Genomic DNA, 21455 nt, shown 5'->3' on the forward strand with positions numbered 1-21455 from the left:
GCTAGCAAACTTCTCTTTGTCCTGTTCGTATGCATCTGAGTCCCGGTAATCAAGGAACTCCTTTCATTCCTCATCGATAGTGCTAGGATATAGATTTTTGATATACTCTAAATCAAACCCGTCGTCAAGTAGCTTGTTTGCACGGTATCTATTACTATTCAAGGCCTTAGTGAACACGCGCATGGTATGGATTTATGCAAGTGCACTGTCTCGGTCGTTGAACTTGAAAATATCTCTCATCTTTCCTAACAGGAGGTTTGTCCATTGCTTGTTTTTAGGGCCCCTTAAGCATCTAACGTTGATGCCACAGTTTTCACAGGCGATGGCATCTAGGACATTACCCCATTTCGCTGCGCTCTTGATCGGACTAACGGTTCTCCCCTCTTTGTTAATCCATCTTATTATGTAAGTACCTGTAGGCACCTTATTCCGTGACCTACGCTTTCGCGGCTGAATTTCCAAATCATCTTCTGCACCATTAAGGTCTCCTTCCTCTTCAGCACCATCCAACTGTTTCTCTTCAGCAGCAGCGTCGGAATATCCATCCCCATCTTGCATTTCCTCTTCAACAGCATCTGAATCTTCTTTCCCATCTACGCCTCCATCTGTAGCATGATCGGTCTCCTCGTGCAACTCGTAAGCATAACCTTGCTCATCCTGTTGGGGAGTCAAAGCCTCAGCTAGAGACCGTGTGTGTCTCACCATCTTTTATCTGCAAAATGAAGATTGCATCCATAATGAGTAACAAAATAATTACATATTAATAATAATTAAAAAATTGGCAAGATGAGTGCTCAAAAAGAGACATATTAAGTGCCAGAAAACCAACGAAATGGAAGTGAATCAACATTTCGTCAAAACTTTGGCACTCATTTCTACACCCTGTGAAAGAAGAACAAAACCGCAATATAATTCACCAACCGGCCATCGCCATTTATCAGAAAAAAATTGCATGACCTTCGCTAAAAATTGGACGTATAGAATGCCAGAAATTCGACGAAATGGAAGCGTATGAACATTTTGTCAGAACTTTCGCACTCATTCATATTCGCTGTAAAAGAAGACAACAAAACCACAATGAAATTCACCACCGACCATCGCCATTTATCAAAACAATTGGCATGACATTTGCTAAAAATTGGACGTATAGAGTGCCAGAAATTCGACAAAATGGAAGTGAATCAACATTTCGTCAAAACTTTGGCACTCTTTTCTATTCCATGTAGTCAAACCGCGTGTGAGCATCAATATACATCACAATCAATTGTATCATATTCATCCATCATAGCAGAACAACCCGTGAACACGAACATATATAGCACATGCAATGAATAATATAAACCATTTGAAATCAATGAATATGTATAGCAAAAACAATTAGTGAATTCAAGCGGCAACCGAGAGCAGCGTTATGTAGAGATGGCCGAGCAATTGTTGGTGCGAGCGGCGTGCGGGCCGGCGGAAGGATGTGTGGAGGGCCGACGATGTCGTCCGTTGGTGCGAGCGGAGGCGCACCGACGGAGGGGGTCGCTGGAGAGAGGGCCGAGAAGAGCAGGGGGCAACCGATGGCGCCGGGGTGGGTGGAGGGGGATAGAGGGATGCGGGCCGGGAGTGGCGGAGTGTGCGGCGGCGCGCGTTGCCGGCGTTTGCGGGGACCGACGGAGCATGGTGGCGTTTGGGGGAGGGGGGATTGGGTGGTGGAGCTCTGAAATTGGGTGGGCATGGCCGGGTATCTTTCCCGGACGACCGCGCAGATGTAATTTCGTCAAGTCCCACTTTGAAAATTTGAAAAATTAGCTGAAGTGGTGCGTGAGACGCACGACCCGCCACAAGCAATTTAACCCACTGTAACACCCCGAGAATCATGCTACAGTAATCTCCCCCTAATGGTGGCCATGTCATCGTGATTACTATGTAGCTTGCCACTTGTCCAAAAATCAAAGCCTTTTTCAAATTTAAAATAAGTCGAATAAATTATTTCTTTGGGCAGTAAAACTAAAATGTTCACCTTATCCTATAAATTTCCCTGATCGCTGTCATGTTGAACCAACCTCTTCTGAATTCCCAAAATTCCCATGGGAATTAATTTGGTGCTCCAGCAGCATTTAAATTAGACTTTTCAATTTCTAAAATTGATTAGGCAACTCCTTTTGACCCCAAACTTTTTGTTCCATCTCAAGGTTTTGTGCTAGTTTTATGTGCCAAGTTTTTTTGAAAACAAAACTCATTTTGGTACTGAAAGAAAAATGCAAAACAGAGCAAATAAAAGAAACAAAAAGGAAAAAGAAAAGGGAAAAGGCAGAGGAGAGAGAGAGAAGCCCCTGGCCTTCCCTTGGGCCTCGGCCCATCCCAGCAGGTCGGCCCACGCTCCCTCCCCGGTCGCTCTCCCCTCCCTCCTGTTCCACCGACCCGGTGCGCGCGCCGAGCGCGCCCCAACCGCACCCGCTCGCCGGCGTCGAGGTGGATAAGGGCGACGCCTCGGGCTCCCCTTTCCCTAGATCCCCCTCATCCACTCCCCCTGGACGCCTCCTCCATTCTTCCCTCTCTTTCTCGCCTCTCCCTCGAGCTCTCTCCCTCTCCACCGAGCGCATCCGACGCTGCGTCTTCGTCGTCCCCGCGGCCAGCCTGGGAGGTGCGCTGACCTCCTCTTCATCGTCCTAGTGCATCAGGTGGAGCCGGGGAGGTCGGCGACGTCGGCATCGCCCTCTTCCCCTTCTCGGTGGTCACCGGCGATCAAAGGAGCCACAGGCCTCCCTCTGCGCTCCCGACCCCCGAGAGGCCTCCGTGTGCCTGCCCCGTAAGCTCCGCCTCCTCCCTTCCCGTCCTTGCTCCTCCTTCCCTAGCTAGCTGGCCGTAAACGCCGGCTCCGCCGTCCGCCATTGCTGGCGTGCACGAGCTCCCAAGCTCCTCCTGCTCCGTCTAGTCCCCGTAGCGCGCTCCTGGAGGACTGCTGCTGCCGCCTAGCTGCTTAGCTTTCTTAGAATCAAGCCGTAGCCGCACCTGCACGTTTCCGAATTCCGGCCGCCGCGGTACCTCGTCGTCCGGCCATGTCCAGTCGTTTTCGAGGCCCCGCGCTACCTCGTTTGGATGCGGCGTTGCTTACTTGTTCGAACGCACCAAACGCGCGGGCCAAATGGCCCCTGTATGAGGATTCCGGAGAGGTCCCGAGCGCCTCCGTCGTGTTTTCGGTCACCGGCGTTCAGCCGCCGGCCACCGCCAACGTGGCACACCTGGGGCCACCCCTGGGTCACTGCCAGCGGGCCCCGCAGGCCTCGTTGACTGGGTTTGACCCAGTCAACGTGCTGACTAGGCATCTCTGTGACGCTGACGTGCGGGCCCCACCGCTCAATCCTCTAATTAAAATGTTTTCATAATTAAAACTGATTAGTTTAGTTAATGAGTCCATGACAGGTGGGGCCTTCCTAATAAATAACTCTGTTAGTTAGTTTTAAAACTCTGTTAACTCTCTCTATGACATGTGGGTCCCGCTGGACCTACAGGTCAGTTTTGACCTGTTCAGTGGGTCTGTTGACTCCTGACATCATCCCCACGCAATGCTGACGGCATTTTCCTTTTCTGTGAATTCTGTTAAATTAATAATTCTAGAAAATGCATTAACCTTTTAAAATTCGTAGAAAATAAACCGTAGCTCGGATCGAAAAACTTTATACATGAAAGTTGCTCAGAACGACGAGACGAATCCGAATACTTGGTCCGTTCGTCCGCCACACATCCCTAGCATAACAAACATGCAACCTTTCCCCTCCGTTTCATCTGTCCGAAAATGCCAAACTTCGGGAAAGCATTCCTGGATGTTTTCCCCCTTCACCTATATTGTGTAGCCAGACGTTAGGTCACACCCGGCACAGCATATTGCCACGTTATGCTTTGTGATGCTATGTTTTCTTTATATTTATTGTTTCTTCCCCCTCTTCTCTCCGGTAGACCCCGAGACCGATGCTGCCCCTGTGATCGACTACGTCGACGACGACCCCTCCTTGCCAGAGCCACCAGGCAAGCCCCCCTTTGATCATTCCGATATCGCCCATTCCATTCTCTCATGCTTGCATTAGATTTTGCTAATGTTATTGTTTGCTCCTATTCTGATGCATAGCCTGCTTTTGTAACCTACTCATTGTTACCTACCTGCTTATCCTAAACTGCTTAGTATAGGTTGGTTAGTGATCCATCAGTGACCCCCACCTTGTCCTTGTTGCCCCTGCTTCATCATTGAAGACCCGATCAACGGGATCGAAGACCAGGCCCCGGCACCGCACATCAGTTTCCCCTTAGTTGCTCGACACTACTGGGTTACTAACAAGTGCCGAGGGTGAGACCTCTACAACACTTCTGATGTTAACCCTGTAGTGTAGCTATTCGGTCGTGGTCATCGAGGGTGATTCCTCTTACGTTCACCTTGATGATTACATCGATACGACTCTGTTGTGCAACCCCTCAAGTGTGAACCTCGGGGGTGATTCCTCTTACGTTCACCTTGATGATTACATCGAGTGGAATTCACCGGGGATGATTCCTCGGGTTTTCCCCTTGATGTTTGCACACACGGATACTTGGACTTTACCACTGTTACTTGGAAAGGCGGGTCGACCCAGAGGGGTACCCGCAAGTGATGTGCAGACGGGTTGACCTGGAGGGTGCCCGCGAGATAATTACGAGGCGTGGCCGGGCATTCCTAGCCCTTGCCGCGTGCTCCTAATCCACTACGATTTGGATATTTGATCCGAGGGGCCTCTGGCCTGATAGCACTAACCATCACGTGGGCATAGTATGGGCGTTCTGCGTCGTATGCATCAGCCGAAGCTTAATAGACGTCGGCGACTGAGCGGCGCACGCCGGGTTGGATTGCGTAAGCACTTGCCTTGTTGAAGGAGCTAGCTAGGTCTGCTCACCGGCCGCCCATGCAACGTGTAGGAGTTCCCGGGGCGATGGCCCATGACCCCTGGGGGCATAGGTTTAGTCCGGCGTGCTGGCCTCTCTATTAAGCCTAGGTCGGGTTGTGGCGTATTGTTTGGCCGAGGCCGGGCATGACCCAAGAAAGTGTGTCCGGCCGGAGTTAATCGAGCGTGGTGGGTAAGTTGGTGCACCCCTGCAGGGAAGAAAACATCTATCGATAGCATGTCCTACGGTAACGGACACTTGGAGTTGTATCCCGATCGATACAACTAGAACTGGATACTTGTGATGATAATTGGATTGTGATGAGAAATGGATAGTATGGCTCTGGGATTGCTTTCTCGCAGGGAGTCGAGAAAGGATCTCTGACCGAGGTTGATAACACTTCTACTACTTTACTTTATGTTACTCTACTCCCTCCTGTTGTTGCAAGATGGTGGTTTCCAGAAGATGCTAGTCTTTGATAGGACTAGGTTCCCCCCTCTATTCTAGCATTTCTGCAGCCCAGTCCACATATACAGCCTTCCTTTGATAATGTTGCATATGTAGTGTAGATCCTTGCTTGCGAGTACTTTGGATGAGTACTCACGGTTGCTTTGCTCCCCCTTTTCCCCCTTTCTTCTTCTTTTCGGTTGATGCAACCAGATGTCGGAGCCCAGGAGCCAGATGCCACCGTCGATGCCTACTACCACGTGGAGACCGCCGATGACCAGGAGTAGTTAGGAGGCTCCCAGGCAGGAGGCCTTGCCTTTTTTATCGATGTTGCTTTTGTGCTAGCCTTCTTAAGGCAGACTTGTCTAACTTATGTCTGTACTCAGATATGTTGCTTCCGCTGACTCTTGTGTATTCGAGCTTATGTATTCGAGCCCACGAGGCCCCTGGCTTGTAATATAAAGCTTGTATTATTCTTAATTTGTTTCTAGAGTTGTGTTGTGATATCTTCCCGTGAGTCCTTGATCTTGATCATACACATTTGCGTGCATGATTAGTGTACGATTGAATCGAGGGCGTCACAAGTTGGTATCAGAGCTGACTGCCTGTTGGTAGCCCCCTTTCCAACTCCTTGGCCGAAGTTGAGTCTAGTCACTGAAAAACTTTTACTAACATGGCTGTGTGTCTTACGGGCCCACGTCGCCATTGGGTGGTATTAGGATCTTTTATTCCTCGTCTATACTCTGGGACTCTTATCTCTCTTCTATTCGGGTTAAAATGGATTTACTAACGCTGACACTTAGGTTCTCGGACCCACTTCCTCCCGGAGAGACCCGACATTACCGATGATCACTTGCTGCACCAGAAAAATTCTGCAGTTACTCTCCGATGTTTTCATGAGACCCTTGTGACCTCCACCTTTGCAATTCCCTACTACCATTATATTCATATGGATAAAGTCTTACGCGTGTCGTTCATACAATCATTCCCAATTGTTCTTGATGATTACAAGTTACCCCAATACTATTCGTTGTTCCGAGAATCCTTGTGCTTCTGCTTTGCAGCTTCTTTCGCACTGCAGATAATTCCTCACACTTATCAGGGATTCATTCATCCCTAGTTGATCATGTGCTTCGTAACATCATTCCCATTGTTAATCGATCTTCCGAAATTTCTCTGCACCCTTTTGCTCTTGAAATTCATGCCCGCTGGCATTATGGATAATTCCATATGTCAAGTAATCCTCGTTGACATTCCTTGATACTACTATTTTGAATCCCTTGAATAAATATGCTGCCAATGTTCGTAATCATCAGTTGAATCCTAGGATTCATCCTTCCGACTCAAACATCGTTTCAAGCAGGAGCTGGTTCTCGATCAATCCATTTGCCGTCGATTGTACCCCTAAGTCTATTCAACTTATCCATCCTTAATCAGAGTGTTCGCTTCCGATCCATTGATTTGGAAATCATAATTCCTTTGCATTTGAGCTTTGAATTAGCCAGTTGTTTCTATAATCTGATCTCCTTGCATTCTTTCTTCTTCTGGTTGGGTACCGATGCTCACATCAGATCCCTTGTGGACCACCACATCCTTTGTTGGATCATTATCCGACAGCGCCCCTCGTATTTAATCACCTTGTGAGTTCTTCCCTGATACATAATGCCTTTGGTATATTCTATCCTCTCCTTTGGTCAACCATGCTCTACCTTTGAGCTTGTGTTAGTTACTCTTTAAATTTGTGGTATATGTTCCTAAGATACCCCGATGGGTTGAATCTATGCCTTCCTTAATCTGTGTGAACCAGAAGAGTTTTCACAAGTTATGCTATTCTGGTGTTTTGCCAGATATAATTTCAACACTACAACTTCATCGAAAGCGAGAAGTGAATGGAAGGTTATGCATTGAAGAAGTGGGAGTCGACCTTGAACTTTGTGTTCATGCCCATGGACACGATGTAGATCTTATCATGGAAGCTTCTCTTAAAATTAATTATCCGCTTGGTATAAGATCATCTTATATCTAGGATTTGTTCCTTTGCAACCGTGGTTCTGACCATAATTGTTCCCCTTTGATTCCATTTCTCGGACAAGTTATAACACTTGTCTTCTGTAGATAAATACATCTTCACAACCTCTATTTTGATCTTCCATCCAGTATTACCCTCCGGTATCTCGAGAATAACAAAGAACCATGTTGCTTCCTACGAGTCTTCTTCTGGTATTGCTTCTCATCGGTTTCAGATTTCCCTGGGTTTTGAGTTATTGGTCACTCGAGAACGCCGATAAGTGAATCGATTCCACACTCTGATTCTATAACTCTTAAGTAATTTTGTTGCTTACGAGTTTAATAATCCTTCAAGTCATTCCTAGCCTAATCGGCTATATCATTATCGTGCTAATTTCTAACTGTGTTACCTGGTCCTTCTTCCCGGAGCACAATTTTCGATGATGAGCTAAGCCTACGTCGATCTTCCTCGTCATATCATATCTCCTTGAACAGCAAGCTTGATTTCGAGTTTGTGTCATACCCGTGGCCCAAATAACCTTACGCTTCATCATTTCTTTTGCTTGGTGTCGTCGTTGATTGATTACATCTTCATGAAACCTCTCGACAAATGTCTCGTGATCATCATCATCATTCCAAACTTTTCTAGGATATCAACCGAATTCATGATGAGAAATACCATCCTTGCCCCCTCGATGAATTGTTGCTGAGCCCGTGGGCCCCATCCTCATCTTTTCCTTGCTAAAATTGTACGACTATTTTATAAGTTGTTCCAAATGGGTCCTTGTGTATCCAAAGTCTGACCTTTCTCTGATGACCATGTCAATGCTATCCCGAAGCATGTCTGTGGTACTCCAAACATCAACAAGAACATTGGAAGCGCAATGCTAAACCTTTCTTGATCTATTATCCAAACACCGTTGTATTGGTAATATCATGATTCTTCCCTCGCCCCCTTTATCTAAATGCTTTTGAACTTGTTGGCATATCATGTATATCCTGCTCCGCTTCCCCTTGGGAAGGATTTACTCCCAGTTCTTGTGTGTAAACACATTTTCCTTTCCATTGGTCTGATTAATCTGATAATTTCTTTTTCCTTTCCATTGGGTTGTTTAACCTTCCTGTGATCTATATGATATAAGCAGAAATAATTCCCTGCTTATAAAATACCCCGATGTACAACCTTGTCAGTGAGGCCCTGTTACTATTGTTGATGACATTCCAGTAACCACCGATGGACGGGAACCTTGCCGATTGGTCCGCCTCGTCTTAACGAGCAGGAAAATGGTTCTCTTCGTCCCTCGCCCTTGGTACCAACGTTGTTGCCAACATAATTGACATGGCTATATATCCTCTGACCTGCCTTGCTATCATGACCGTGCAAAGTGATTAGCGCCTTTCTGCTGTTAACCCACCTGGTGGGCCCATAACCCACAGTTCCACATGATCGAAACCAGACTCTCCTGTACATCCCTGTCTTCCAAAATTGTTCCTCGCGATTGGCTTCATATGTAAATCCTAAGCCGCCTTCCGAGAGTCGATCTATTCTGACGCAACACTTACTCTCGTTGCTCTGAACCCCTTTTCACAGTGTTCCACACATCGGACGATTGTCTATCCGCTTGAAGCTTCTTATTGCACCTTCTTACCTTGCTCTTGATGACTTTCTTGAATTTCAACTTGAGAGATGCCTCTATGCCAAGTTGAGGTACTTATCTTGGGATGAGCTCCGTCCTTCCCGAGTCTTTCCCCTTACTCCACCTCTTAAATCTCGGGACGAGATTTCTTGTAGTGGAGGAGATTTGTAACACCCCGAGAATCATGCTACAGTAATCTCCCCCTAATGGTGGCCATGTCATCGTGATTACTATGTAGCTTGCCACTTGTCCAAAAATCAAAGCCTTTTTCAAATTTAAAATAAGTCGAATAAATTATTTCTTTGGGCAGTAAAACTAAAATGTTCACCTTATCCTATAAATTTCCCTGATCGCTATCATGTTGAACCAACCTCTTCTGAATTCCCAAAATGCCCATGGGAATTAATTTGGTGCTCCAGCAGCATTTAAATTGGACTTTTCAATTTCTAAAATTGATTAGGCAACTCCTTTTGACCCCATACTTTTTGTTCCATCTCAAGGTTTTGTGCTAGTTTTATGTGCCAAGTTTTGTTGAAAACAAAACTCATTTTGGTACTGAAAGAAAAATGCAAAACAGAGCAAATAAAAGAAACAAAAAGGAAAAAAGAAAAGGGAAAAGGCAGAGGAGAGAGAGAGAGAAGCCCCTGGCCTTCCCTTGGGCATTGGCCCATCCCAGCAGGTCGGCCCACGCCCCCTCCCCGGTCGCTCTCCCCTCCCTCCTGTTCCACCGACCCGGTGTGCGCGCCGAGCGCGCCCCAACCGCACCCGCTCACCAGCGTCGAGGTGGATAAGGGCGACGCCTCGGGCTCCCCTTTCCCTAGATCCCCCTCATCCACTCCCCCTGGACGCCTCCTCCATTCCGCCCTCTCTCTCTCTCTCGCCTCTCCCTCGAGCTCTCTCCCTCTCCACCGAGCGAATCCAACGCCGCGTCTTCGTCGTCCCCGCGGCCAACGGCGTCCCCGAGCCCGGCAACCGAGCCTGCGAGGTGCGCCCCTCCCCCCTCCCTCCCTCTCCCTCGCCCTCTCCCTATCGCTTTCTCATAAATTTTGTGAGCCTGTTTTGGATGGTTATTAGGGGCACGGTAACACTAAATTTCCGAGGATTTTGTTTTCTTACTCCAATGCAGAAACTTCTGTTAAATAAACCACAATCAGATAGTTTCCCCGTTTCTCAGATCTGAATCGGAGTATCTCATTGTGTAGAACATCCCATGTACAATGGGACAAAATAGGATAGTTAAGTTAACGGTTTTGCTAAATTACAGTCGTCTGTTTTGCAATTCGTTGACGTTCGAATTTCTGTCCGTTTGATCTCGCGTCGAGATTCGCGCTCGGTCCTGCTCTTTTGTGCTGGTTTTCGGGTCGGTTTTTTTATCGGGAGCGGTTTTGTCCAGCCGCCCGTTTTCAGCGACCCGGACGAACCGGTGTGGCACTGTAGGTTTTTGTCCCTTTTGAATTTGGAGCGGGGTGTCGTTCCCCTTTCTCATTTGGATAAGGCAGAGGGAGTGAGAGATCGAGCGGCGGCGGAGGGCGAGGCGATCCCTCGAGGCGATTCCTCATGTTCATGGCGATTTGGAGCTCATCCGCCACAGGATTTTGACGGCATCCTCTTCGTTCTCGTCGCCCGCGGCTGCACTGGTTGGTTCCCCTGTCTTCTCGCGCTTTTTGTCCCAAATCTAGGTGTTTTTGGGTTTCGCGGATCCGCGGGGATGCGTATGTCGCCATTGTGGTGTTCTAGTCCTCCATGGGTGCGCGTGTGATTTTTGGTCGGAGCCTGCAGTGTGCCACGCGTAGTTTCCATGCCATGATCTGTGCGTTCCTGGAGATGTTGTGGAGGTGCGCCCGCCATGGTTCCCCCGTATGTTTTTGCTCGTGTTGTGGTCCTGTAGTTCCAGATCTAGGTGAGTTTCGTATCCGTGGATCGGTGTTCATCTGTTTTTGTTGTTGTTCGTGGATTCGTGGTAGGTGCTGCTGTGTTATTCTAGTCCGCCTTGCGCGCAGTCTGCCATTTTTTCCCCTCCATTTTGCTCGCCTGAGTTGTGTTGGAGCTTGTAGCCGCGGGTTCTAGGTCTTCCGTTTTGTGTGTGGTCATTTTTCTCCCCTGCTTGTAGACGTGGGCGTAGGCTTGGATTGTTTATTTTGTGATGTAGGTGGTGGAGGTAGTCGTAGTGGTAGTTGTAGGGGTTGATTTCCCTATCTATTTTAGTTGTAGATGGTCCGGCCTGGGTTTTTGCCTGCTTTTGTGTTGTAGTTTTTGTAGTTGTTGGCGGCTGCTCATGTTTGCCCGTGTACTGGAATTCGTCATGATTTTTTCCCCTGGTGGCTGAGGTTTGTCTGAATTTGTTTGCAGGAATCTCTCTGAATTTCATACTTCTCTTACAGCCTTTCATGCTTCTCTTACAGTGTCCCTCCAAAATTACAGTGTAACTTACCCGCATAATTACTGTGCATCCCCATGCAGATTTGCAATGTAATTTAACCAACAGTTTTTCAGTGTAATATGGCCTATAATCACTGTGTAATTTAACCAACAATTACAGTGTAATTTAATCAGAATTTACGTTGTTTTTTACCCATAATTGCAGTGTAATTTGTCCTATTAGTATTGTGTAGTCCCCGCCCTACCCCCCCCCCCCCCCCTCCCCCCCACCTATTTTTATTTTTGTAATTTACTGTGTAATTTGTCCAAGAATCACTGTGTAATATGTGCTAGATTTACACTGTAATACGTCCCTAATTACAGTTTATTTGTGCTAGAATCACTGTGTAAATATGGCATAGATTTACACTGTAGTTTCCCCTGCAGTATGATCAAGGAGAGATAAGCAGTTTTTACAGTGTAATATTTCCCTATTTACAGTGTAATTCTCTTGCTTTTCTTATTTTGTTTTTACTATGTAATTTGTCATAGAATTACTGTGACATGTCCTACATTTACATCGTTATATGTCCCTAATTATAGTGTAATTATCTTGCTTCTTCTGTTGATGTTGTCTCATGTTGGTCATGTTGAGCTTTTCTGTAGGCCAGGAATCGCCTGGTAATTTTTGTTGTTGCTATCTGTAGGTGTTTAATCCCCCTTTTGTGCCATGATTTACTTCTAGGGGAGGGCATGAATTCTGAGTTTATTTTCAGTGTATTTTTAGTGTCATCTTATTTCAGTGTTGGATGTTGGGTTAGTTTATTCAGTGTTGTTGTTTGCAGTGTAATTCATGTCAGAGTTACAGTGTCTTTTTTGTGCTAGTCTTACACTGCATTTGTCCAGTACTTGCAGTGTAATAAACCTTTTTTGGGGGAGCTATTGATGTCCAGTACTTCATTGTAACGTTTTCGTCTAGTGATGTTGTCTAATTGTGTTGCTCATGTGAAGCTTTATATCGTAGGCCGTGATTTTTCCTAGGTGTTTTGATTTTTGTACCATGAATGTTGGTTAAGGATGTATTTTTGTTCTAGTATTACAATGTAATTTCTCTTATTTTTTACAGTGTAATTGTGCTAGTTTTACAGTGTAAATCCACTCATTTACAGATCCACTCATTTACATTATCTTTAGTTTTTACACTGTAGTTGTGATAGTTTTGACTGTGTAATTCTGCTAGCTTTACAGTGTAATTACAGTGTATTTTTTGCCTAATACTTACAGTGTAATTGTGCTAGTTTTTACAGTGTAATTGTGCTAGGTTTACAGTGTATTTTTTTCTAATACTTATAGTGTAATCATGCTAGTTTTTACAGAGCAATTGTGCTAGTTTTACAGAGTAATTACAGTCTTTTTGTCCAGTTCTGACAGTGTAATATAACCCATTTTTTCAGTGCTATTTTTTAGTTTTAATTGGATGCCTTTCATTGTTACTTATATTTTCTTTTTCCTTTTTTGTGATCCTTCCTTTTTCGTAGGTTTAAATGGGCAAGCTACGGAAAGCTTCTCATTGGGATGTTCCTGTAGTATCATCTCTAGATAGTGCAGATTCTGGGGGTGAACCATTTGTGCCTAATGATTTTGCAGAAGATGGTTGTTACCCTGTGTCTATGGTAATTATTTATTTTGTGCTTCTTTTAGTTTAGTTTTATTGCCCCTCATTTTTTGGGGTTGTCTTATTTCCTTTATTGGTTGCTTCTGCAGGAATTATCTGATGACGAAGGAGGGCTTGACAAAGCTCTTCTGAAGTTCTATCTTAATCAAGTATGTTTTATTTTTATCTAGGACTTTTCATTCTTGTTCCATTTTTTTACATTTTTTTCTCTGCTCTCGCGTGATAGTTGTGTTTTTCTTATTTTTTCAGAAAGTAAAATGCTTGAAGAGGAAATTATCATCTGCTTCAAGGAGGAATGTGGTTAGTTCCTATTTACTCTTATTTTCAGTAGTTTTACCTTCTGAAACTAAAATGCTTGAAGTTCTATCTTAATCATTTATGTTTTATTTTATAGTGTAAGTCCAATTCTTAGTAACTGCATTTTTTCAATGTTTTTTGCAATGTCTTTTTGTACTAAGTAATAGTAATCTGAAGCAATTATTTTGACTGGTTTATTTTGTGTTTTCACTCATGTTGTTTTTGTGATTTTCTAGTGTAGGTCCAATTATTCTTTTGTACTCAGTAATAGTAATCCAAAGTAATTTATTTGAAGTGGTTGATATAGTGTTTTTCTTTTGTTGTTTTTGTAGAGGCAGAAACGCTCCAGTGATTACCCTACTTGTGCTAATTTCACTAGATATTCTGGGAAGTTCTTCTCTGGTGTTGTTGATGGCCTCTGTTCTAGGTATCGTGGTGTTGTCCAGAGATATGGCATGGGCTGTCTCTTAGAGTTTGTTAGGACCGAGGTGCCCCTCAGGTTAGTGAAGTGGCTTGCCAGTAGGTTCGATGTCCCTTCATCTGAATTCCAGCTCAAAAGGAAATTTATCCCAATGACCAAGTATGATATTCATGACATCCTTGACCTTCTAGTAGATGGTGAGCCACTTGTGTGTGATCCTGATTCTGGCCGTGATTTTATCCTCTCTCACTTCAACGTGACCAGTATTCCTCCCGTGTCCTTCTTTGCAAACAAGCTAAAATCAACTGAAGTCGAGTTGCCTGATGAAGATGTCTTTATTTGTTTCATGATTGTTGCTTTCTCATCGTTCCTTTGTCCCAACTCTAGCCTCAGTCCTAGCCCAAAGTACCTTCATATCTTCAGGGATTGTCCTTCTGTGCGTAACTATGATCTGTCGAGATTTGTTTATGAGTGGCTGTTGAGTTGCATAAAAAAGTTCAAGGATTCCACTAAAGTTGCTTCCAAAAGATCAGTGACGTTTGGCGGTTGTCACTACGCTTTTGCTGTAAGTCTTGTTATTGTTCTTCTCTTTTTCATTTTTTAAGTTTGATTTTGACATGTTATAGTCATTTTAATCTTTCCTTTTGTTCTTACTTTCTAGGTTTGTTACCTTGACCAACTTAATTTTGGTTTTCACTCTGTCCCTGATGTCAAGCCTCGGATCCTAGCATGGAGAGGTAACAAAGTTAAGCAATTTTCAGAGCTTGATAGAAACAATAGCCACTCTTTTGGTAAGAGGCCTCTAAAGCAATTGTGTCCTTCAGTTCATCCGCAGGTTTGTTTTTTCCCTTGCTTGTTTCTATATTTTTTCTTTGAATTTTTACTTTCACTTTATGTGGTATGTTGATGTTACTTTGTATGTTCTCATGTCAACTCTATTTTATTTTTTTTGTCGTTGTAGCATTCTATTGAGAAATCTTCAGCTAGCAAGGATGGTGATGTTCCCCTTTGCAACACCAAGCTTTTCGAAATGAATGTGCAGAAATCATTTGGTGCTCGTTTTGGGTCAGAGGTTAGCATAGTTATGAGTTTGATATTTATGTTTTTTTTTGCTTTTTCTCCTTGGTTGTTTAATCTTGTGGGTTTACTGAATTTTTTTCTTTTTCAGGCTGCTCAGGTAGTTATAGACCTTGTTCAATCTAGGAACGAAGACAAGCCTAAGCTATTTGTAGAATGGTCAGAATCTCTTGTAATTGATGTCCTTGATTGCATAGCAAACTGAGCTTTGAATGCGAAATCTATCGCTACACCAAAATTTTCTCCAAGCGATGTTCAATCTCTGGACAACTTCTCTTTTGGTTAGTTTCCTTCCTGACGTTCTCTTTATCTTGTCTTTATTTCTGATTTTTATGTAATTTTTTATTGTATGATTTGTTAGTTTTTGCTCATGTTAGTGTTTGTTTCTTTTTCCCTTTGAAGGCAATAAGTCTGTTTCTATTCACTCTTTCATTGCTGAAAGATACACTGAAACTGTTGTTGAGAAGCCGTCTCCTCAAGTCCAGCCCCCAATTACCAATTTGAACGAAGCTTCTACTTTTGCTGCTCGTGTTATTTCGGATGGGGATTTTCTCAATCCAGTAATATTATCTAGTTCGTCTCCAGTTCCTAAGGTGTGTGTTGAGGTATTGTCTAGTAACAACAGTTATCTTTTAATTGCTTGATGCATTTAGTATAATCTTTTCGTTTTTTGTTTGATAGAGTGTGGTGAATGAAGCTAATGCTGAAGGTGCAATTCCCATGGCTCCTCTATCTTGTGCAAAAAGTGCTTCCGATGCTATAGGTTTGATCTTCTACTTCTTTTTATTTTTGTATTTTTTGTGTTCTCCCATGGGTTCTTCTTTTTGAATTTTTTCTTGTTGTTCATGTGTGTTTGTATATTTTCTTTTTGTAGGTATATCCCCTTCAACAGTGCAGTGTCCAATTCCCGCTGTTGGTTCTTCGTTGATGCATTCAGGTCATTTGTGCGTTTAATTATTTCTAGTTCATAGTTTACATTTTCTTTTTCTTTTGTAGTTGACCCTCTTTGTGATTTTTGTGTAGCTGGTCCTGATAAGAAGTGTGAGCCCAAGGTTGTTAATGATTTTCATAAACCAAGTTTGGTTGAATTCAGTCGCTCTCTTGGTGTTCAATCACATCCTGAAGATTCCATTCAATAGCACAAAGTTAAAGAGGGTGACTCTTCTGTTGGAGGACTGTCCCCTCTGGTTCCTACTCGTTTGACGCAGCGTTTCCGTAATGTGGTTAGCATCTACCTCTTTTGTTTGTCCTTTTATACTATTTTTGTGCATTTGAATTTCCATGTTTTTTCAGTAGTGACTTTGTATGTTTCATTGTTTTATATTAGGTAGATGATGTTGAGTGCTCTCAGTATGTTGTTAAAAAATTCTTGAATTCGCTCGATCCTGCAAATGATGAGGTAATTATTTCTGAATTTTAAATCTTCTCTTCTCGTTTAGTAGATGGTTTTTGTTTTTTACTTCTGATTCTCGGTTTTGTTCCTTTTTTTTGTTACCAGGGTTGCATCCAAATGGTGAACTTGTCTCCTTCTGAAGTTTCAAAGTCAAATGTTTCCTCAAAACACCTTAATTACCAGGTATGGTGATTTTTCTTTATGATTTTTGTGTATTGATTATTTTGTTTTTAGTAGTTATTGTATAATGCCCCTGTTAATCTAATGCTTTTTGTTGCTTGTTTTGTGTATGTATGTTTAGAAGGCAGTAGACGATGTTCAAATTGTGGGGACTTCCAGTTTTGCTGCTAGATGCACAGATCTTAAAATATCTAATGATGCTACTTACAACAAGCTTAACAACTTCAACTTGACAGAACCTCAATCAACTAGTCGTTACCCTAAGAATCAAAAAGTAATGACGATTTCTCTTCCTTTTCTCCCTTTATGTTTATCTTTTTTTATAATTTAGTCATCATGTTTTCATCAATTTTTATTTTCCTTTCTGCTTCGTTGTATGTTTTCAGGCTACTGCTAGTCCAAAAGTACAGATCTTGTCTTCTGGGAATGCCTCTAAAGACCTCTCTCCTGCTCAAGTTCCTAAAGCTGATGGCCCATCCTTCGTTTTTCCTAGCGGTTCATCTGGTGGTCATCAACCTCGCTGGATGGTTTTACCAGGCAGATTCAACTCCGATCCTTATGTTGCTCAGGGTAACAAGTTTCCTGTTACTGCTAAAGAAAGACGTCACCACCTAGCAATGGTGCAAATTGGAAATCATCAAAGTTGGTGCAAGTACGTTTTTCTGACCTTGTGTATTTTCATTTTTTTCGAAATGCTTTATCCAATGCTCATGTTTTAGCTTCTTTTTTAGACTGGTAGGGTTTGTAATTGTCATTTTAGTAGGTTCTAAGTTTTACTACATTTTCCAGTGTGTTTGTCTTGTTACTTTGACTTATTTTTTATCCTCGGGTTGAATATATTTTTTGATTGGGTTTTATTATTTTTTTTCGTAGGTATGAAGCAATTCGATATGACCGAGCCTACTGTAGCTACCGTAATCTTGCAACTTTGAAGTCAAGAGAACATGTGGATAATTTTTTGATTTTGTGCGTTCGTCGTTATCTGTTCAAGCAAGCTCACCCGTCAGTATCAAGGAAACATTTCTTCTTCTCTTACATTGGGGTATGTTGTATTTTGTCGTTCTTTTCTTTTTTTGTGGCATTTTTTATATAAGAATTTTAAGTCTGGGTTTATTTTCCTTTTTGATTTTCTGATATGTAGTTCTAGTTTCTTTTCTTTTTTCAGGAAACCATCCTGAGAGGCACTGATGTTGATATTGTAGGCAATGCTTTCACTGGTGCTAACAGTGCTTTCCCAATGTGGAGAAGTAATCAGGTTAGTTGTTTTATGCTTCATTTTTTAGTACGGGTGTCTCCTTATTCTATTTTGTCCTTTTAGTTATTTTTTATTTCACTTTTGACGTCTAATTTGCTCTGGATTTGGTCTGCAGTTATTCTTTCCTATTGGACGGGAGAAACACTGGTTTACCTTTGTTATTTGCTTAAAGGAGAGGGCTTTTGCATTTCTTGATTCTCTATACGGGGCAAAGGATCATTTTCATCTGGAAATTCATGATAAATTGGTAATGAAAACTATTTTTCCTTTAGTTATTCATCCCTTTTTTTTACTTCCTGATGTGTTGTTGCGCTGATGTTTATTTCATCTTTTCGATACAGATCGAAAATTTCATAACAATCTGGGATCAGTATGTGACTCCTATCCTGCACAAACGTATTGACTTTGTGAATTTTGACATTGTGTACCCTACTGTTCCACAGCAAAACAATTGGTATTTATATCTCCTTTTCCATTTTGGGTGTGGCTTTTGTCCTAGTTTCTTCATGGGTTTCTTATTGTTTTGCTTTATTTTTCCTTTTCAGGGATAATTGTGGTGTTTTCACTATCATGTATCTGAAGCACTGGACTCCTAGGACCCCAATTGGCAATATGTTTGGCGCGGCCGATGTTGACAATATAAGAATCATATTGGCAAATGAGTTGTATTTCAGTGGATTCAACAGTGTCGACAAGACTTTTGTTACCCACTTCTTTGATGATGTGAGTTTTCTTTGTATGCTTTCTTTTGATTTTTTGGTTTGATGTGTTTTCATTCTTGTCGAAGATTATTAAAGTCTGTTGTCTTTTCTTTTGTACAGGACAAGGCTTAGGTTTTCCTGGAAGATGCATTTGCGACATCGAAGGCTTTGCTTAAAACTAAGCTTTGAAGAGAAATTATAGACAGTAGTACTGCTGGCAATGTTTTTTTGTCGATAATGTAATTAAATGCGATAAATTTGTACGGTTTGGTCTAGATGTCATGTCTGTGTGTTGGATAGCTGTTTTGATTTTTAATGTCGTGAATCAGTGAACTCTTTTTACAGATAAGTATGAGAAGGATGGTTTCATTGTGTCATTTGTTTTATCTGATGCTTTTTGTTCCTTTTGTGGTTGCTTGATTTTCTTTTTATTTTACTGTATTATTAAGCATGGTTGCTTCAACAGCAGTTAGACGTTCTTGGGTAATCAAGGTTCATTTCCAACCATCATATTCTTTTGCTTGTTTTTCCCTTTTTAGGTGTTAATATATTCTGAATATTTTTTATCTCTTTGTTGTTGCAGGGTTGGTTCAATTCTTTCTGAAGCCCGCCAATAATTAAACTTAGACTGTCAAAGTTACAAGTTTAATTTTTACAGGTAAAAGAATGCTTGCTGGGCCTTTCATTTTTTTTCCTTTTGTGTTTAATATTGAGTGTGCGTTTTCGTTGTACTAGCTAGTTTTTTTTATTTGCAGTGTAATTTCGATGCTTAGTTACTATATTTTTTTAGTAGTATTATAGTGTAATTTACCGCAGATTTTTCTATGTGTTATTCCCATGAATTTCATGTAGCTTTTCTATTTCTTAGGCTTCTTTTCCCACACTATAAGTTCAGAGGCATTGCACTGTAAATCTTTTTGGGTTATTACAGTGTAAGTTCTGGGTTTTTACAGTGCAAGTTCATGTGTTTTTACACTGTAAATCCTGGGAAGTTACAGTGCCTTTTCACACTGTATTTTTAATGTATGTTCAGTGTAACTACATAGTGTATTTTCATTGGCTTTTCAGTGTAACTACATACTGCACTTCAGTGTTCTGGGAAGTTTCAATGTAAAATGCCCAAGTATTTTAATGTAAATCCCATTGGCTTTTGCAATTGATTGTCACTGTATTTTCAATGTATGTAATAACCACTATAAGGTCAAGGGATTTTACATTGCATTTCTAGGGTACTAATGTATATTCTTTGGTATTCACACTATAATTACCCCAGATTTTACAGTGGAACCACCTCAGAATTTCAGTGTAATTTCATTGTTCATGTCACTGTAATTATTGTACGTAGCAAGCAAAGATTATGTATTTTCCCAGATTTACAGTTTGATGTTGATATGTCATGTTGGTGAAGAAACTCCATCCTCACTTGTTCTTGTGGATCGTCTTGTCCTTTTCACTCTGATTGTCCCATAATTATTAATGGATGTTCTTCCTCCTTGCTCTTTGTGAGGTACATTCCCCTCTCCCAAACTTTTTCTCAAATGTATTGTAGGCTTTTTTCCATTTTTTGTTGTTGAAATGTATGTATTGTAGTTTAATTCGCAGCAAAACAGATCGAATTTAGGCAGCAACACTCCTCTCAATCATAGTACAACAATTAATTTGAAATTAAGTAGCAACACTGCTAACCATCATAGTACATTCATTGTTCACTAGTAGTTTTTCCTATCACTTTTCGCCTCCTACTCATCTTTTTCTTTCCTGACTTGTCATCTTGTCTTTCTCATTTCCTCATGTTCTGGTCAATTGTTTACTTCATTTCTTCCGGAGGGTTCTGCTATAGGGTTGTGTTGTGTCGTTGTGTTGCCCTTCTTCTTGCCGTTGTGCCTCTGGCTGCTTCTTTTGTCATCTCCACCTGTATCCAATGAGTGGTATTAAATTCTATACTTGCAATCAAATAGATCTCATTTCAATATATTTTTTAGTTACCTTTCTTGACATTCCTTGGGTTCGACTGCTTCGGTTGTTTCCCTTTAGGTTTGTTATACACCTTGTCAAGGTTTGTGCAGTTCTTTACTGTGTGTCTCTGCGATCCACAGTGCGAACATTTGTAGAACTTGTTTTGCTTTATTGCTTCACGAATAGTTAGCATCCTTGGTCTCCCTTATGTCTTTGCTACATCCGGGTCTTGAATTATGAATGATGATGTTGTTCTTTCTCCCTCTCCTGCTGTTGGTACAAACGTAATTGTTCTTGTTGTTGCACTTTGCCCCTCATCCATTGTTTCTTCTTCATCATCCATTTCCCGTAACCTTTTCTGTATACTGTCTAATTCTCCCAACAGATACGCATACTTCCTCTTCTTCTTTGAAGCTATTGATGCCACATGCACCAATTTCCTTGCTAACACATTGTACCTTAGTGTGGAGTTCTCAGCTGCAACAGCTGGTGTCTTTGTAATATCAAGCTTGTAGTCATTCTTCCTCCATCTGTCAATGATGTACTTTTCTGGTATCTTCCTGATGTTGAGATGGATCATCACTCGAAGTATGTGCGAGCACAGCAAGCCATCTTTTTGGAATGCGCAACAGATGCAAGAGTATTCTTCTTCTTTTAGTCCAACTTGCACTAGGTACAACCTTTTCTGGATTTCCTTTTGGGGGTAGTTTTCAGCTTGTGTCACAATGTAGTATTTGTCCTTTTCTTGCTCAAAGACATCCAGCCTTGTTGTGTCTGCCATTTTAAACTGGAATTTCCTGAATATTCCAATGTTGTATAGCTCATGTGCTTGCCTTTCTATGCTGTATTTTGACCAAAATGCTTTCTGTGCAACTTTCTTGTTTCTACTAACATGGTCGCATTCTTCTTCCCTGTCATGCACAACATCAAGTATCCGGTCATACTCTCTCAAAAAGCTAGTAGCACTAAATTTAGCTCCAACCCCTTTTTTGAAAAGGGAATTCGTTCCTTCACTTCTCGCTGTAGTTTGTATGAATGGGAAGAATTTGTCCTTGAAATACACTGGGATGAACTTTTTCCTGTTTTCCCACATGTCGTTGAAGTACTTGATGTGGTGAACTTGGTATTTTTCTATCATTTCTTGCCAGTGTG

General features: G+C 42.2%; 1 long non-coding RNA gene across 2 annotated transcripts; it reads left to right on the top strand.

The window, feature by feature from the left end:
* The first annotated feature begins 11645 nt into the window (after positions 1–11645).
* Positions 11646–20249, top strand: LOC109753192 (uncharacterized). 2 transcript variants are annotated; one of them, XR_012189812.1, is made up of 4 exons: positions 11646–15581; positions 15693–15755; positions 15842–18369; positions 18468–20249. It is a non-coding gene; the product is annotated as an uncharacterized lncRNA (long non-coding RNA). The 2 variants fall into 2 exon arrangements; XR_012189811.1 differs by lacking the exon at positions 11646–15581 and having other exon boundaries at positions 15595–17893; positions 17988–18369.
* The last annotated feature ends 1206 nt before the right edge of the window (positions 20250–21455 follow it).

Source organism: Aegilops tauschii, chromosome 7 (genome assembly GCF_002575655.3).
Source record: "Aegilops tauschii subsp. strangulata cultivar AL8/78 chromosome 7, Aet v6.0, whole genome shotgun sequence".
In the NCBI taxonomy this organism is placed as follows: Eukaryota; Viridiplantae; Streptophyta; class Magnoliopsida; order Poales; family Poaceae; genus Aegilops; species Aegilops tauschii.